At 34.7% G+C, this 18,343-nt stretch overlaps 1 protein-coding gene across 11 annotated transcripts in view; it reads right to left on the minus strand.

Annotated features, from left to right (window-relative positions):
- The window catches only part of FOXP2 (forkhead box P2), a 570,611-nt gene that overhangs the window by 283,537 nt on the left and 268,731 nt on the right, over positions 1–18,343 (minus strand). Inside the window, exon 1 of one of the 11 annotated variants that reach the window (XM_086692086.1) lies at positions 1–844. This exon is cut by the window's left edge and continues 4,230 nt beyond it. The exons of 9 other annotated variants lie outside the window; for them this stretch is intronic. The gene's annotated coding sequence lies outside the window, so the exon portion shown is untranslated. Of the gene's footprint in view, positions 845–18,343 lie in introns of those variants that run through there. One more of the 11 variants, XM_086692089.1, reaches the window with a different exon arrangement.

An 18,343-nucleotide genomic window follows, 5' to 3' on the forward strand; every position in this document is an offset into this window, starting at 1 on the left:
AAACTCCAAAGCCTGACAGAGAATATGGTCCAACTTTGGGGATGTGAAATAGTGAAAGACAATGTTCCGTCTGCAGCCACCATTTGAGTTTTTGCTCCAGAGTTGCAACTAAATCGCAACCTTAATATCTTATCCATGTCCCTTTTATCTCACAGCCATTTATGTATATATTTCGTCTTCTCTGGCATTCTAAGTTCATTGACAGTATGATCTGTTTCAAGTTCAATAGGGTATCTACTAACATGACCTGGACGCAGTTAAAGCCTTCAAATACTTGTTGCCTAAATGAATAAATAAATCAAAAACCTAATAGATGAAGGTGGCAACAGTCTTCTTTTTTTGACTCTTGCCTCCTGTATCTATCGTCTACCCCCAGCACTAGCAGTACTATTGAGAGGGATGTTTCAGAGCGGGAACAGTTAGCAGAGACAAATGAGGAAACCATTCACCCGTGGCCATAATGTAGCCAGGACATCCTTTTACAAAGACAGTGCTATTGTTTTTTTCTCAAGACAATACATGCAACTGCTACTCAAAAGTAAACTCTGCTAGCACATTTGCAATGTTCAACCTTACATGCACTGCTATAGTTTATACGGCTAATGGCAGAAGAAATAAGTCTCATGATATAAAGCAAAAGTGGAAGAATTTATTGAGCATCTACTACATATCATAAATGTTTTACATGCATTATCTCTAATTCTTGCACCCAACCCAACAAGTAGATAATATTACTCTTTTTACAAATTGCTGAACCTGGGACTCCTATAGGTTAAGTTGCTCAGAGTCAAATACTATTTAATACAGTCTTCAAATCCAAGAGTTTTCTTTCTCTTTCTTTCTTTTGTTTGTTCTTTCCTTTTCTTTCTTTCTTTCTTTCTTTCTTTCTTTCTTTCTTTCTTTCTTTCTTTCTTTTCTTTCTTTCTTTAACTCAAATGCCTGTGTGCTTTCTGTTATGCCACAATGTCTCCCTAATCAACTATTTTATAGACTATATTGTGCAAACAGAGTACTGTATGAAGTGTTGTCAAGAAGCTAGTAAAGGAATTTAGAGTAAAACATAATTTAGTTTCTGCCCTGGAAACTTCCAATTACACATTATAGATAAGATACACATCTTATCTAGCTTACCTAGAATACAAGTAAAAAGATGGTAGGTACATCAAGACAGTACAAATTTCATATGGTATGAGTTCTGAACTTGGAGGGAATCATCCTGGGAGACCAAGGAAGCCTATGAGGAGGAGATCCCAGGAATGGGACTGATCTTCCAATGAATACACAGGATTTCTATAAAAGGAAGTATATTTGAAAATTCTCCAGACAAAAACATGCAAAACTAAAAACAAAATGATAAGTTATATCCTAAGACAGGCACATGGTTCAGAATGACTGGGGCATACTCAATGAGTTAGTGAGTGGAATATACAAGGGCAAGTTAGATTTGAAATTGGAGGAATTTGAGGGTCAGAAAGAGGAACCTGAACTACGTTCTGTAGGCAGTATAATGTATCAAAACTGTTATTAAAGTTGGAGAGTGACAAGATTAGAGGTGTTTTAGGAAAGTTAACTTTGACCAGTATATAAAATAAATTTATAAGCAGAAACCGGGGAACGAAAAAATCAATTGGAAAATAATCCTAAGAACTCTATGATGTAAGTAATATTATTATCTTTCTTATTTTACAGATGGAGAAACTGAGGCAGAGGACAATTAAATCACTAGCCAGGGTAACACAGCCATATAGCACTTAGTATGGGGAACCAAAGAACAGTTAAGTATTCAGTTAAGATATTTATATGAAGAAAAAAGAAAAAAGAATCAATAAAATGTTCATTAAAATGTATTGAGTTTATTCTTCATGGAAGTAACTCATTTTTTAAAAATTTCTTTTAAAGATGAGATAAACTATTTTTGTCTTATAGACAATGCAGGAAGATTACCATACATCAATATTTTTAAATATCTATAGCTAAGCCCTCCTTACGTGCTCTCCTAGCATTGTATATACTCCATCTCTGGTTCTGAGTTAGGTAAGAAATGATATCATGGACATGTGTGACAATATCATGTGTGACAATGAGCTATCCAACATGTATTATGATTATCTCAGGAGAAAAAACAGAATAGATTATAGATCTCTAATGAAAAATTTTAATTTATTAACCAAGTTTTAATCATTTAATTGTTATTACACCCATGTAAGGCAGTAATGTTTTCCCCATAATTCTAAAAAGTATTGCCTCAAAGCTAAATGAATGGTCAAAGTTTTCCAGGCTAAGATACCAGAAGTGCTAAATCAATAGCAATTAAGCAAAAGATAACTTTCCTCTAACTAAACAAACAGCTCAATTTTACATTTGAAGGATTATTTCATTATGAGAAATAACAGAACTTCAAAGAATTATAGCAACAGAAAAATAAAAAGTTACCAATAAGGCAATGAAGAAAAATACCAAGTACCAAAGAAGACTATGCAAAAATGAAGGTTTGCTTTCTTCTTGCCACTGTGAATCATAGTTAACAAGTGTTTTTCCTAAAACATGAGATCATCAATGATGTGAAAAGATAAGATATGCACTCATTATATTACTTAGTATGGGGTCATGGACATGAACACTGTTACCTATTATGTGCAAGATATAAATTAGAATATTGGCATGCTTTACACTTTAAGATTTTCAGATATTAGAGCAGCAAGCTATGTCTTATATATAAATTGGGCTTGAAAATAATCAAGCACAAAAAATAAGGGTTAAAACTTTTATTTAAATTATGGTAGCTCAATCTGCGAATCAAGCTATGTTAGGATGAATTTATGTTTTGATGCCATTTTTAATGACAAAAAAAGGAAAAAGTAATTTGATGTCAAATGTACCAAAGTTCATAAATTTAGAAAGTATGCAGGTAAAGCATTCAATCACCATCGTGATTGTTCAGTTTTACAAATAAAACATTAGTGAAAAATTCAGCTTTACATTTTTGTTAGAAATAAAACAGAAAGAAAATAGTTTTATAATATTTGAGAACAAAAACATTTTTATCTATCCTTTTAAGTATATTTTTAAAAAGATGTTGAGAGTTAAAATAGCTTATGGGAAAGTGATGTCTATAAAAATGGAATATAATATAAGAAAACAGAAAACATGTCTTTACTGAATGATGTTATAATGTTGTCTTAAGGGCTCCTCCATCTTTACCAAATATTAATATGCATTTCCTAGATAAATTATTACTCCTAAACATGCACTATAGTTTTTGCAAAATACCATAAAGAAATACACAGGTCAAAAAAAAAAAAAAGACTATTTAAATATTTACACAGAAATGAAATGGGCAAGAACTTTTACTTAGAAAAACCTGTTTCTAAAAGTAATTATTTTTCCTTATTGGCTGCTAAGGGAAAAGTATTAACATATGGTTATTCATGTTGTTAAAAAGAACAATATAATAGTTGCAATCTAGCACCTCTCACTACGTAAAGCATTTCTCTTGTCTGACACTTTTCTGAAAACTATTTCTAGCAGTTTTAGGTGAAAAACCTAAGATGATTAAGACCACAGTGCAGACTACTGTTAGCACTGGGTTTTGACACTGTTGCTTATGCTCTGAAGCTAGAAGAAACTTTCACATAGGAAAAAATGTTTGCTACGTTTCAATGTAGAAACTGCCCTGCTGTTTTCTATGCTATTGAAACTCCTTCTTGGTGGTCTGATACCTGATTGTTCTATTAGCCAAGCAGGTTAAATTATCTTTTAGCCATCACTAAGCCTTTCAGGAATGTTGTATTTACTATTTATCAATTTACTTTGCAGATTGGGAAAACTATTTCAAGAACCCAAATTTCGATTTCTCACACACCTAGACAGTTTTCACACTTTACAGTCCATACACAAAATCTGCATACAATGTTACCCGACTTATTTCCATTTCACTTGCTATCAGCTGTTACTTTTCTCCTGTTCTTCCTTATTCTTTCTCTCATTTTACCCCTGTCCTTCCTTCCACTCTCTCTCCCTTCTCCTCTCTACAGGTCAATAAAATGAGCAGAAATAAAATTCTCAAAAAAATAATATTTAAACGCTTCCAATTTCACTTGACCAGAGTTTCACAGCAATGTCCATTTAAATTAACACAGGGGAAGATACTGTATAGATAGAGTGAAAGAGACATACTGGCTGGAGAGAGAGGAGACCAGGAAAGCAAATGAGGGAATATGAGAGGAAGAAGGAGAATCGATGCATAAGGGGTGCATTTATGCCATGAAAGAGACAATACAGCCTCTACTTCTCCTCCCTCCAGAAAGTAAAAGCAAGTTTTGGGTATTGAAAAATACTTCCTTTTTCCTCGTTGTTCATCAATTTAGTTTTGGCTCAACTCTTTTTCAGAATGGAAACTGCATTATGTAAGTGAGAAAGTTATACATAATGAAAGGGCAGTTTCCTCATTTTGTAACAACTATTTTTACAGTGTGCAGTGTTTTAATAAGTCTTATATAATGGATGTCTGAAAGTGAAGATAAAATGTGTACAATAAGGTTTCAAATCAGAATAATGAAATCATCACATTTAATTAAGTCTATCATGTCATACCCACACAAACACTGCACAACAAATATTAAACTAACCAAGGTTATAAAATTAAAGCTTCAAGTTCAGTTGGGTTAATAATGCTAAGAATAACTTTAATTACTTTTCAAGACTATAAACAAAATTAGTTTATTGGAAAATAAACTCATATATATGCCAAAGCATTTCTAGCAAAAATGTTTATTTCTAGCACAGAAAACTTTGAACTTATTTTAAGTGGAACATGGAAAAGTAACCTCTACATACAGGTATATTTGATTTTAAGTTGCTAAAACTTTGGTCTGGTGCTTTTAAAGCAGTCTAATTGTCATTTTTTTTTCAATGAGACTTATCATATGTTGATTGCTGCACATATAAATCATACTCTTTCTGTCAATGCATTGTCTCAACAAACTGTCTAAATATCCAGCTATCTATTACTGAAATTGACAGTTGACTTCCCTAGGCAGGGTTTTATTTGTCAACTAAATATATTTTGGGAACGTTGACTGTTAAAGCTGAAAAAGTCAAAGTTATCAAAGAAGGACCACACGTAAGAGAAACTGTACAGACATCGTGTGACAAATATATTTTAAAAATCTATTTTTAAAGCAAGACAGCAAGTATACTATTTAAACATGGTCTCAAAGAACAAAAACAGAAGTCCCATACCAGACTTTTTCTCTCATAAAGCCTTCATGAATACTAATGAAAAGAATATTTGGGGTCAGAGGTATCAATAATAGCAACGCTATGTAACCAAACATATAACTTCCAGTTTGGTTACCTACACTTAATTTCACTTACCCTTCAAACACTACTGCTTTTTGCCAGTAGGCAGCACTCTTACGTCTTCTACCTGTTACCAATGTTAATGTCACACAATGCCATCTGTAACTTATTACACATTGTCTGACCTTTGCTTGTGTTTTAGCCTCATTATTTTGGCTCCACGCTATTCATCTCATAGATATTCTTTTCTTCCTGAAAGCAAAATTAGGCCTAACAATAAAATATCAGCAATGTTGTGTGCAGCACACACGAACGCCAAACAGAAGGAATATAATTCATGGCTGTTACTGTTTCTTTACTAGTTAATTTTTTTTTCCTTATTGTAATTTAAAAGAAACTGCAACCAAGTGTAGGGTGCCACTGTTTGATTAAATGAGTTTAGAATTAAAGCCTTTTCATTCCTTCTATACGGTCAGTAAACTATTGCTTTTATAATAAAGATCATATGAACCCTGACATTAAAGCATCTACGTTTAATTACCATTATATCTATATTTTTGGCAAAACAAATCAAAGTAAAGTATAATAGCTTATTTACAAATTCATACACATAAATTTATAAGGGAAAAATATACAGCAACACTGGTAAACAATTTATATTCTACAACTTCACAGCAGAACACATATTCACTTGACAGAATCCTTCCGACTTCAACCAAAATTATTATTTTCTACTTCATCAAAAAGCACTTAAATGTAAAATGGGCCAACATCAAAATATATTAAGAGAAATTCTTTGGTTTCTTCACTAACTAATCAGAGATACACAGAAAAGGACCTTTTAAGTTTAATGATACCTGCTCATTAAATGATGCTAAACAGTAAAATACCACGAACAGCAGGGAATTTCAGTTTACATTAGAGAAAAAAAATAAAAGGGTAAAAATGACTGAAGTTGGTCAGTTCAAGCTGATAGGGCACTTCAAATGAATAACAGAAGAATAAAAGAGACACTCTAGGTTAAATTAGGTTCTCCTATTCCTTTTCTTGAAAGTGCTTAACTTCACAAATTTTATTTGAATTAGCTAAACTGCCAAGATCAAAGCAGATATAAAGTTAAACAGACAACTACACCTCACAGTAGTTTACCTATTATACAACAGATAAAACCTTAATTTTAAAAAGGTGATTTGATTTTTAAGTGTGTATATTCCTTTTCTTCATGGAAGCAATTGATGTGGTTCATTTCCAAGAAAACACTGCTCCACAGATTAAACATATACACAGAGCTTCAGAAGAATGGATTTGCTTATGTAATTTTACTTCTCCATATGTAAGTGAAAATTTTCTCCTTCCAAAAACCAGTATCTGATAATACTTAATGAGTACTATGTTGTCAATTAGTATTTACAGCACAATATTTGTTTCGCATACTTTTTAAAAAGTAGGACATTGTCCCTTAGTTTAATAACTTTTCACTTAGAATTTTCAGTTACTAAAAGCATCTCATTTTTCCTTGCTTGAATCATATTTCCAAATTCCTATTAGCACTTGCCAAATGGTGGCATTTCTCTAAGTAAATTGGGCTAAATCTTGACAAATTTGTAGAGTGGCACCCCTCTTGCCATGCCTTACCCCCTTTCCTTGTACTCAACTCAATTTCACCCTCACCTGTACTGTGTATAATTTTTATGAATAGTCACACCATTTCTAAAGCTAAATACAGTACTAGCGAATTTACACTGACCTCCAAGGCAAATTAATGTCCATTTTATGGGAAGGCAGAGAAAAGAGGGTCCTTCTTAACGCAAAGAATAAATTGCTGATTAATAAATCATATCGGCTAGTAAGAAGTATTTTGGTTCCAAGGGAATTCCCCTGCAAACTTCAAATCATAACTTTATGCTTTTTGCTACCTTTGAAGCATGGATGGCTGTTATTATAGACTGAATGTTTGTGGCCCCTGCCCACCACCAAAGCCATCTGTTGCAATCCTAACTCCCAAAGTAATGGTGTTTGGAGGTGGGGGCCTGTGGGAAGTGAGCAGGTTGTGCAGGCAACACTCATCCTGCTAACCTGATGAAGTTAGCACCCTTACAGAGACCCCAGAGACTTCCCTCAACCCCCAGCCACGTGAAGTACAGGGAGAAGATAGGTGTCATGGAGGAAGCAAGTTCTCATTAGACACCTAAACTTAATCAGTGATCTGATCCTGGACTTTCTAGGTTCCAGAACCATGAGGAACAAATTTCTATTGTTTATAAGCCTCTCAGCTTATGGGTACTTTATTATTGTTTCAGCAGCTGAATAGACTAAGACAGCTGAAAAATGAGAGGTGCTAGAGAAGCCTCCCTTCTAACAGGTTCTTCCACAAAAGCCAGATCATTTCCCTGTCACTTTGGGATATTTACCAGTATTTTCTAGGGGTCGCTACCTGTGGCTTATTTAGACCATATAATTTAATCAACTGTAAATTTTAAAATGCCAAAAAACCCACAACAAACAAGGGTGAGCGTAGCCTCTGGTCTCCTCATATCACTACCATAGTGTTTCTCAAAGGGTATTCCACACAATACTAGTTTCTTAAGATAGTCTGCAATAAATAGGTTCTGCTATAAAAAAAAAATATTTGACTCTCTTGTAGATTCACAAAGACTGTTAAATTATAAAAGGCTGTGAGAACAGTAAAGCAGAAAGTTCCCCTTTTTCATTAGTTAACTATAAAATACCTTATATGTTACTATTTGGGGAACATATTTTGCAAGCCCGAGCAAGTCTTAAAAATTCCTTGTAAATGTACTACATTTACGTCTCACATCAACAATCCTGATATACAAAAAGCTCTGAGAATCAACAGGCATTTTTGTTTGTTTAATTTAGTTGATGATAAAATTTGGTCTAACTGGAATGCCTATGGCATGAAACACAACCTAGACTGACATAAGGCTGTTAGTGTTTGTATGCATATATTTCACTGAAAATGTTATTGTGTTTGATTACCAGATACTGCCCTGACTCTGCAGAAACTATTGTAACATATAGACTACACATCTCATTACCTTTTTATACCCCAGAGCATTCTAAATTTTGGAATGTATCACTCAAGGACTTTGGATAGGGCTTGTGAACTTGCAGAAACTAAGCAGGTTAAGAATATAGATGTCATTGGTAAGAATATAGACGTAGTTGGTAAGAACAAATAAAATCACTTGCATAAGACATGTTGCAAGACTTTTGTAATGCCATTAGACTAGAATACACTTTAACAAATTACATGGTTTACTCAGCTTTTTTATACCAGTGCATAATGGGCTAGGCACACGGTAGGTCCTCCATAAATATTTGTTTAATGAATTAGTTAACTGATAAAGTCTAATGCTTCAGCACGTAACTGTATAAACTGCTCAAAATAGGTAGATACAAATATCTCTAGAGATGGGGGCCTACTAATGGAGATATAGTTCCTTGTACTCAAATAATTCTGCTTTAACTTTATGTCTCCCTCTTAATTTATGATGATAGAAAGACATATTAGAACATCATTTTTTAAAACTATTTTCAATGCTTCAGTGTCTTCTATAAGTCAAACTTATTTAGTCTTTCCTCCAGAAATTATATATGACATTCAGCTGTATTTCTTTCATGTTTCTTTCTTCACATTCTCTATATCCCTTTTAGTATTCTTTTCTTTTAGAGTAACAACCTAAGCTGTACACAGTAGTTTTCAAAGTATATTATAAATATTTAGCATTTGATTCACTTTGATTTCATTCCAAATACTAAACTGAACTTTGCACAACTTTGCAATGTTGTGCCTTTAGCCACAGGTGAGAGATCAGCTCAACATAGAAGGGCTGTGGAATCTGACAGACTTGGCCTTGACCGTGGCTCCACCTTAAAATGAATCACTGAACTGCAAGACAATTATTGTCCTAAGACTCCCTATCTCCACTGTTAACATGTGAATGATAATACTTGACTTAGCAGCATTGTTTGGGGCTGAAAATAGGTTAATATACGAAAGATGCCAGGTAAGAAATTAGGTATTATTAAATAGGCTGGGGGGTGGGGGGGTGGGGGAGAAGTGGAAGGAGCACTGACAAATGTAAAGTTTAATGGCTCGAATCCCTTACAACTTAGTGGAAGAAACTATTGTTTTAATAAGCAGAAGCTTCAGTGCAAGCTTTCTGGAAGGATATGCATCGAAATGTCAATAATTGTTTTCTCTACTTAATAATACTATTAACAATTTGTACTGTTTTCATAATATTCCTCCACATTACTGGAATCTACAGTGATAGGTTTATATGACTTTTGGAATTAGGGAAAATTGAATCCATTTTTATTTTTAGAAAAACATGTGTTTCAATATTTAAAGAGCTTCAATTATGTGGAAAATGAATTCATGAGGAGCTTCTTAGTCCTTAAAATTTTTAAAGAAATGAGTTTTTCATTATAATTATTAGAAATTTCATTATAAATTATTAGAAAGTAGAGTTTTACAAATCCATTCAAAGATTACTCTGTTGTATAACACCCCACACTCCCCAACCAAAAAAAATTCCATAACTTTGAGTGTTCATCTCCTATTACCTACATTAGTATTTTTAAAAATAACTGCTAAACAAGCAATAGTAAACTGCTGTTGTGTGTAATTTACTTAAAAAAAATTCCCAGTGAATTTGAACTTCTTCATTTTCATTGGTCATTTGTGTATTTTCTTTTAAAAATTTTTCAGTTTTTCCCCCAAATTTCTATTTTGGTATGTTTTACTGAATTTAAAGTATGTTTTATGAACTATTAAGGACATTTAAGCTTTGACACATCTTTTACAAACATCTTCCAGTTTATTTTATTTTATTTTATTTTATATAATCTCTTTGTGGTTCCTTATATTTCTTGTCTGTTTAAAAAGCAGTTTCCTAACCCAAGGTCAAATTAATATTAGCATAATTTTTTGTTAGGTACTAGATGACTACAATTTTACATTTAATTAATGAGAATCTGACATATTTTTGAAAAATGTAACTTTTAATGCAAATTGTCAATTTACTTAAGACTTTTACTGAAAATCTATCTCTTTGCTCTTAGTTTAGAATACTCTCCTTATTATATGTTAATTTTTAAATAAAAGGTCTATATTTAGGGATATCTATTATAACTCCTCCTCCCCTAAGTCTTCTCTCTCAGCTAATGCAATCACTCTCTAATTCCTCAAGAAAAGAGAAAAAGAAAGAAAAAGAAAACTAAACTTCATCTTAGAATTTTCTCTTCTTCCTTCTTATATACAAACCCCTGGAAAATCATTTCAAGGCAGCTATCCAAATTTCTAATCTGATCACTTAGAGTTCCATCCACTCTTAGCACCTCTGTTTTTGTTTGTTTGTTTGTTTTTTAATGTTTATTTGTTATTGAGAGACAGAGAGTGAGCACGGGAGGGGCAGAGAGAGGGGGAGACACAAAATCCAAAGCAGGCTCCAGGCTCCAAGCTGTCAGTGAGCCGGATTGGAGGCTCCAACTCACAAACTGTGAGCTCATGACCTGAAGTCCTCCACTTAACCAAAGGAGCCACCCAGGTGCCCCTCCTACCACCTCTGTTTAACTCACCATTATCTCTAGTCTGATCTCCTGAATTGCTTCCTAATTGTTACCACCCCACCCCCATCCCCAGCTCTGCTCTTGCTCTTTAAAAAATGTAAATAAAATTAAGTCACTCTCCTGCTGAAAACCATCCTTTCTCTGTACCATCAACCCTGTGACCTGATCCAGACTTAACTCTGCAGCAACATCTCATTCTCACTCTTGCCTTTGTTTATCTTGCTTCTTGCTTTGGCCAAATGTGCCTTCTTGCACGGCTAGCTTGGGGCATTTTAACAGCTCTTCTCTCTGCTGGCAGTGCTCCTTAACAGTAAGCTAGTTTTTCTAAATCTAAATCACTTAAATTTCACTTCCTCAATGAAACCTTTCTTGAAACCCTAATATAAAGTAGCACCTTTCTCACTCCCTTTCATATATTCCTGGCTTTTTTCTATCACTAAAAATATGAAATATTATTGCCTGATTTTTCTATGTTTCTTATCCAGTACTTCCTCTCATGTTCTATGAGAGCAGGAAAGGTATCTGTCTTGTTCAACGCTCTAGTCCCTGTTCCTGGAACACTGAGTGATATGAGAAGGTTGACTGAATAAATGAATAAATGAATAAACATTTTTCCATTTACAGCTCTTCTGTTTTCAAATAAAAACATCTCACATAAGCTTTAAAGTATTTTAATAAACCTCTATCAAAATATTCTTCGTTATTCCTAACTATTCTATGCTTTTCATCGTTCGTTTGCCCATTTTATCCTCTTGATAGTATACAGAAAAACTATAATTTTAGTATTTCATACTGTCCTATGTTGTTTTATTTAGTCATTACAAAGCTCATGCTTAGCTTTAGGTTATCTAATTATGTAATTATAAATCCCACTCTCCAAATCTACAGTTTCTTTCTTTGCCATATCTATTACAATGGTGATAACCTTTTCTACTGACGCACTCCTGAAATTCATAGAAAAATATTCTGATACGAGACTCTCTTCCCCACAAAAATTACTTATTTCTCCTTTTAAAAAAAAAGTGAAATTCAGACGTCAGAATCTGGCATTCAAGGTTCCATATATTTCCTTTCAAAATGTATTCTTCTCTTCCTAGATGAGCCCCCATGCCTGAATCAATCTTCACTCTTCACTACTGCCCCAAACCTCTGAGCTTTTATTCTTTTTCCTCTCTGCAATGCTCTAATTCCTTTTTTCACTTATTACAATCTGTTTCAGTATACCTACTTGGCGTTTTTAAAAATTATACCCTTCAGAAATGACTTCTCCTTCCTTTTGCACTACTATACCTTTTGGATGGACACACTGAACGATGGCTAACATATTTTATTTGTGGGTGTCCATTTCTAGTAGATTATAAACATTCAAAGATGCATTAAATGAATGGCTATTTTGCCTACCAAAAATGTAAGTTCTCACAGAGAACCTGGAAAAATACTGCCAAACTTACAGAAAAGTTGCAAGTATAGTATAGACAATTTTTTTTTTCTGAACTATTTTCTTGAACTATTCTTGAAGTGAGTTATCAACTTTTGGCCCCATCACTTCTAAATACATCAGTGTGTATTTCTGACACATGAGAAACATCCCCTACCTAACCACAGGACCATCAAAATCAGAAAATTGACAGTAATATATTTTTAGTATCATCTAATACTCCGCCTCCCTTCAAGTTTAGTCACCGGTCCTAATAATGTCCTCTATAGCAAAAGGATCCAGTTCAGAATCGCACACTGTATTAGTTTCCATGTCTCTTTGGTCTACTCTAGTCTTGGAACAGTTCTTAGTTTTCTTTGATTTTCATGACCTCGATTCATTTGAAGATTATAGACCAGTTATTTCATAGATACTCCTTAATTTTGGTTCGTCTGTGTTTCCTCATGATTAGTTTTAAGTTATGCATCTTTGGCAGACGTACCAAATACAGAATGCCAAATACAGAAATGATGCTTTATTTTTTTTCACTATATTCTATCAGGTGGTACAAGATTTTGGTGTATCTCCTTACTAACAGAGTTCACTTTGATCACTTGATTAAAATGGTATCTGCCAAGCTCCTCCACTGTAAAGTTACTCTTTTCTTTTTTGTAATTAATAATCATTTTGGAGGGAGTTATTTTAGAGGGAAACTACTGTGTGTGTGTGTGTGTGTGTATGTGTGTGTGTAGTGTGTATGTGTATTCATATTTCCCTTTTTACTCAATGGCTTATAATTATTTACTTTATAATTAATTTAACTTATAATTTATTTACGTTGATGTTCCAATTGTCTCTAAGTTGACTAGTAGAAGCTTTTTCAGGTTGGTTTCTCTGTCCTTGTAGCATGTTCCCATCATTCTTTAACTGTTTCCTTATTGTCTAGCACAAGATACATCAGACTTATTTTCTAATTTACCTGTTCCAGTTATCAAGCGTCTTAGTTTTCTTTTCGAGAAAACTGGTATTTAGAATAAAGATCTAGGCCCTGGGTGTGTTCTAATTGGTTTGGGGGTAATGCTGTTTCGAGGACATCCTGTGGACAGAGCTACCATAACTATGTTTCTATCCATAGAAAAATATGAGTTTACACATCTACCTGTAGCCCCAATCCAACACCATGGAGCTCATTCAGATTTCCCTCTTTCCACATTTGTACCTTGGACAATTAGAAACCAGGCTCCCATATCCCTAATGTATTTACTTATTTGATCAATTCTCAGTAAACACATCTTCACCCTTCCATTGGTCTCCTGCTTGGATGCACTCTACTTCGAGCTTGGATTCCAGCAATGACGCCAGGCTGTTCTTCCACATGGAGGTCCCCTACATGCCACAGAGCTCTGATACCCTGGACCCTTCTGCAGATATGCCCCTACCATTATTTTATGGCTTTGACTCCCCACACTAGGCATTCAACCCAAGTAGACATGATCCTTAGTGGGATCCTTACATGATCCCAAGTAGACATGATCAGTTTCTGATACTCCATGTCAGACTGCCCTTCTTTGTAGATATCCTCCTCTCTGTGCTCAGGCTCTGACACCCTGAGAAGGGCATCCCTCCTTTGCAGACACCTTCCACAACCTGGTAAGGCTCTTACACTACACACTGGGTCACAATGTCTCCGTACCAATTGTCATACAGACAGCTTATTTTTTGCCCCACCTAATGGCTTTAGGACAAAACTGTTCAAGAAGGGAATGAAAAACAAAGAAGGAAGGCAATGAAAGGTGGAAGAAGAAGAGCTATTATTATTGTTTTAGGTAGAAAGATTTTGAAATATACATAGTGAAACATATTTTAACTTCTTTTGGCCTAAAGAGGATGACAAATTGTATCAGCAACAACTTCCCCCGAACTGATGAATTGCACATCACCTTGATATTCATGTATATTTTGCCATGTTCCAACTACCACAACAAAAATGATTATGCTAAGCTCTTTATATGCTGGAAATTTATTGCTTTCCTCATCAGAATTCATTCTATATTTTCTTCTTCCTGAGTACCCTAACTTCTCAGCCACATGGTTTGGATAGGACTGACTCCACACCAAGCTCCAAAAGTAGACACTGATTCTCTTAAGCCAGTCAGCTTATCTCAATCTTCCAGTCTACTGTAATTAGTTCAGAAATGGGTGTGGAATGAGACCTTAGCCAATGAGCACATGCCATTCACCTGGCCACAATGACTGGTACAAGGCTAGGCACTTGACTAAGCTGGTCTGGAGTGACTTCTGGGAATGATAAGATACAAATTCTACCTTCTCTTGGAGCTGATAATGTGTGGATGTAGAACCTGAGACCACTGTAAGAAGAGAGCCCCAATCTGTGTGGGGATCACTGTGTGGAGCCAGGGGATGAAAGAAGTCCATAAAAATCAGAGCTAAAGGAAGAAACTTTAATGATGTACATTCTGTCAGAAAATCTTCACTGTCAAGAGGCAATTCAGATTGCTTTAGTTATCTTCCCAGTTGATCCCACAAGTGCTCATGGATTCTGCTTCGGAGTCACTCAGGGTTTATTCCAAAAGGTCTTTTTACTGCTGGCCACTTAAAACTAGTTGTTTCATCCATGCTGCATGATCTACTCACTCCCTAAAACAAGTTGAGATTGCACATTTGTTCTTGACAACATTTCAAAGCCTTCCTCATTTACTCTCAGTTGTATTTGCACCACCCTGGTTCCTAGTTTTCTGGTCCCACAAGTTCATATTCACTGTGACTTCTGGATCCTTCTGTCTGGAACTCCTCCAATCTCCCATGTGGGCTTACTGGACTTTGGCTCCCAAGTGGATATCAACACTACTTTTTATCTTCTGTGTTAGTCCAAATGCTCCTCCCCCTTATATCTATTGAAAAACTGCTTCAGTTTCCACCTGGCAGAATCTCACTATCTGAGCATACCTTACTCTTTCTGGAACATTGAGATTCAGTCACACAACAAACAAGAGAATCCATGCTCTGCGTCAGGTACTGTATTAAGGATCTTGACAACATATTTTCTATTGACATAAATGTTATAAGTCATATATTCACAATTATGAAATTAAAATACAGTAAACCCTTGAACAAGGTGGAGGATGGGGGCACCAACCTCTTACAAAGGCAAAAATCCATGTATAACTTTTAATTCCCCCAAAACTTAACTACTATAGCCAACTATCAACTGGAAGCCATACAGATAATACAAATAGTTGGTTAACACATATTTTGTATGCTATATGTATTATATATGATGTTGTTACAATAAGGTAAGCTAGAGAGAAATGTTATTAAGAAAATCATAAGGAAGAAAAAATACATTTACAGTACTGTGCTGTATTTACTGAAAAAAAAATCTGTGTGGAACTGCACCCACACAGTACAAATTCATGTTGTTCAAGGCCCACCTGTATTTATTTTATTTTAAAATCACATATATGAATTCTGTCGGTATGCTTTTATTCTAACTAATGTTCTTTTTATAGTACACAGCTGAATTCAAACTAGAATTAATAAGGATGGTTTTATTGTGAGTCCTTAGATTTCCAAACTATTAGGCTTATGTGGATATTTGAGGACTAAATATTTTCTTGGCTTATAAAAGGGTCAGTTGATTCTTAATACCTGGTTAGCTATGAACAAAAAGAACTTTTTCATGGTTAGTGTTTTAACTTCTAAAATGAAGTACATTTTAAACAGGAATGTGTTACGTTAGTATCTGTGGACAGTTGGATTACTATGTTCAGTTATAGAAATTTTATCATCCCTTGGAACAAGCCAGGAGCTGTGCCATGTTCTGCAGACACCATGGTAAGCAAGCAAATAAGATGTGCTCTGTGCCCCTGTTGAACTTACCTAAGTTGCGAAAAATAAATATTCACCAAAGTATCACTCAGAAAACATGCAATCACAATATTCTTAAGTTTGCATTTGAATCTTTTCCTTGCATTTCTCGAGGCATGGTGTCTTGAGTAAGATACTGAGAAAAATACCTGAAGCAGGAGTCTTAATGCTCACACAGGCTAAGCAGCTATTTAACCCACTGAAGATGCAAGGTAGGAAATGTGGCGAACTGAAAGATGCATGCCCCATCTAAAGGGACGTGCTGCTACATGAAAACGTGGGTTTAGTACTGCAAGAGCACAATGTTTTCTAGAGGCAGATTTTTGAATGTTAAAAACCAATTTAAAAATTATGGGGTCAAAGAAAACACGGATGAGGATTTGGCTTGCAAGCCATCAGTGTGCAACATATAATGTAACAAATGGTGAAGCTTAGGTTTATGATGATCCAATTTAATACCATAGATAGACAGATAGATGATAGATAGATAGATAGATAGATAGATAGATAGATAGATAGATAGATCTTAGTATCTCCTACATCTTATCTCTTTCCTATATCTTACGTAACTTCCCATAAGCAAATTCAGCTACTGCCCCTGAGTACCACCTCTCTGTGGAATGTGTAACCTACCCAACTAGTGGTATTTGATAGTGATATTCATGAAGTGCTTGCTAATCTTCAGAAATTCTGTTCCATCTCATTTTCATATGAAAACATTCATTCTTCTCTGCCTCTTTAAATTGTGATAGACTGTTTAAGCTAACTATGCTACATGATTTCTTTTACTTTTAAATTCTTGAATTTTTTTGTATACATCTTGTAAGTGTATCATTTGGTAATATTTATGCCATAAAAATATTTATGCCATAAAAATATTTATGCCAAAAAATTATCACTATCTCTTCTTTGAACCTCTTATGCATTTTTCTTACCATAAATAAGTTGTTCGTGGTTTAAATGTCATTTTATATTCTATGGTCTGTTCTGAAATTTCTTTAAGCTACAATCATCTTTGTCTGGCCATATGGTGTTTAGACACAACTGGGGATTGATCAGTAATTTGTTAACATGAACTTTCTTAAGAAAGTAATTTCCTGTGAAAAATCCTATCTTGCCTATAGGTACTCTTTTTGGAGAAGAAAAAGAGAGATTTTAGTTAGCACTTTAATTTTTACAGAAGGCTGTCAACCTTCAAGTCTACCTATATGATCTCTAAGGAAGGCGGAGGATCCATATTTAGTCAATAACTTAGAATAAAAGTTACTTTAAGGCTCCAGTACCCTTCACATGTTTGGGGCCCAACTCTCATCTGGAACCTTCTTGAGGGAAGCCATTCATTCATTCCACCAGAAATTCTAAGACTGTTTCTTAGGAGTCTTCAGAGAACTACATAAATGGGCCACATTTCTTGGTCTGTGATAAAAATAAAAAATTAGTTTTACTGATTCGCACTTTGGAGCACTACCTATATTCCATCAGAACATATGAAAACAAACAGGTTTGGGTAAGCATGATCATGTTCACTGTAGCCATGATGTGGTGGCACCTCACCACTCAGGAAAAGCTGGTCATAGCCAGAGGGTAGAACAAATGTGGCTTAAGCCAGATTTGTAGCCCAGATCTAACAATAATTGCAATACTCTAGTCTTTTGTTTTATTGATCGTCACCTTATACTTTCATTTCTAAATATTTAAAGTTCCACCTTTTTATTCTATGCTATTTTACTCGTGTATTCTTATAGGCTGTGTGGCAAAATTTGGCCTTAAAGATTATAAGCAAATAATGTTAATATGAAATCACTGACAATTTCCATCCATCTATTTTTCTTTGATGAATCTAGTACTTCATAACATTTCCAATATATGCTTTCTTACTACTTTTTCTCTAGGCTGTAAGTTCCCTATATCTAAATATTAGTGTGGGGGCACCAGGGTGGCTCAGTTGGTTAAGTGTCCGACTTTGGCTCAGGTCATGATCTCTTGGTTTGTGAGTTCAAGCCCCGCATCAGGCTCTGTGCTCACAGCCCAGAGCCTGGAGCCTGCTTTGGATTCTGTGTCTCCCTCTCTCTCTGCCCCTCCCCTGCTTATGCTCTGTCTCTCTCTGTCTCAAAAATAAATAGAAAACATTAAAAAATT

The sequence above is a fragment of the Puma concolor genome, chromosome A2 (assembly GCF_028749965.1).
Source record: "Puma concolor isolate L17-30 chromosome A2, mPumCon1.1.hap2, whole genome shotgun sequence".
NCBI classification, from domain to species: Eukaryota; Metazoa; Chordata; class Mammalia; order Carnivora; family Felidae; genus Puma; species Puma concolor.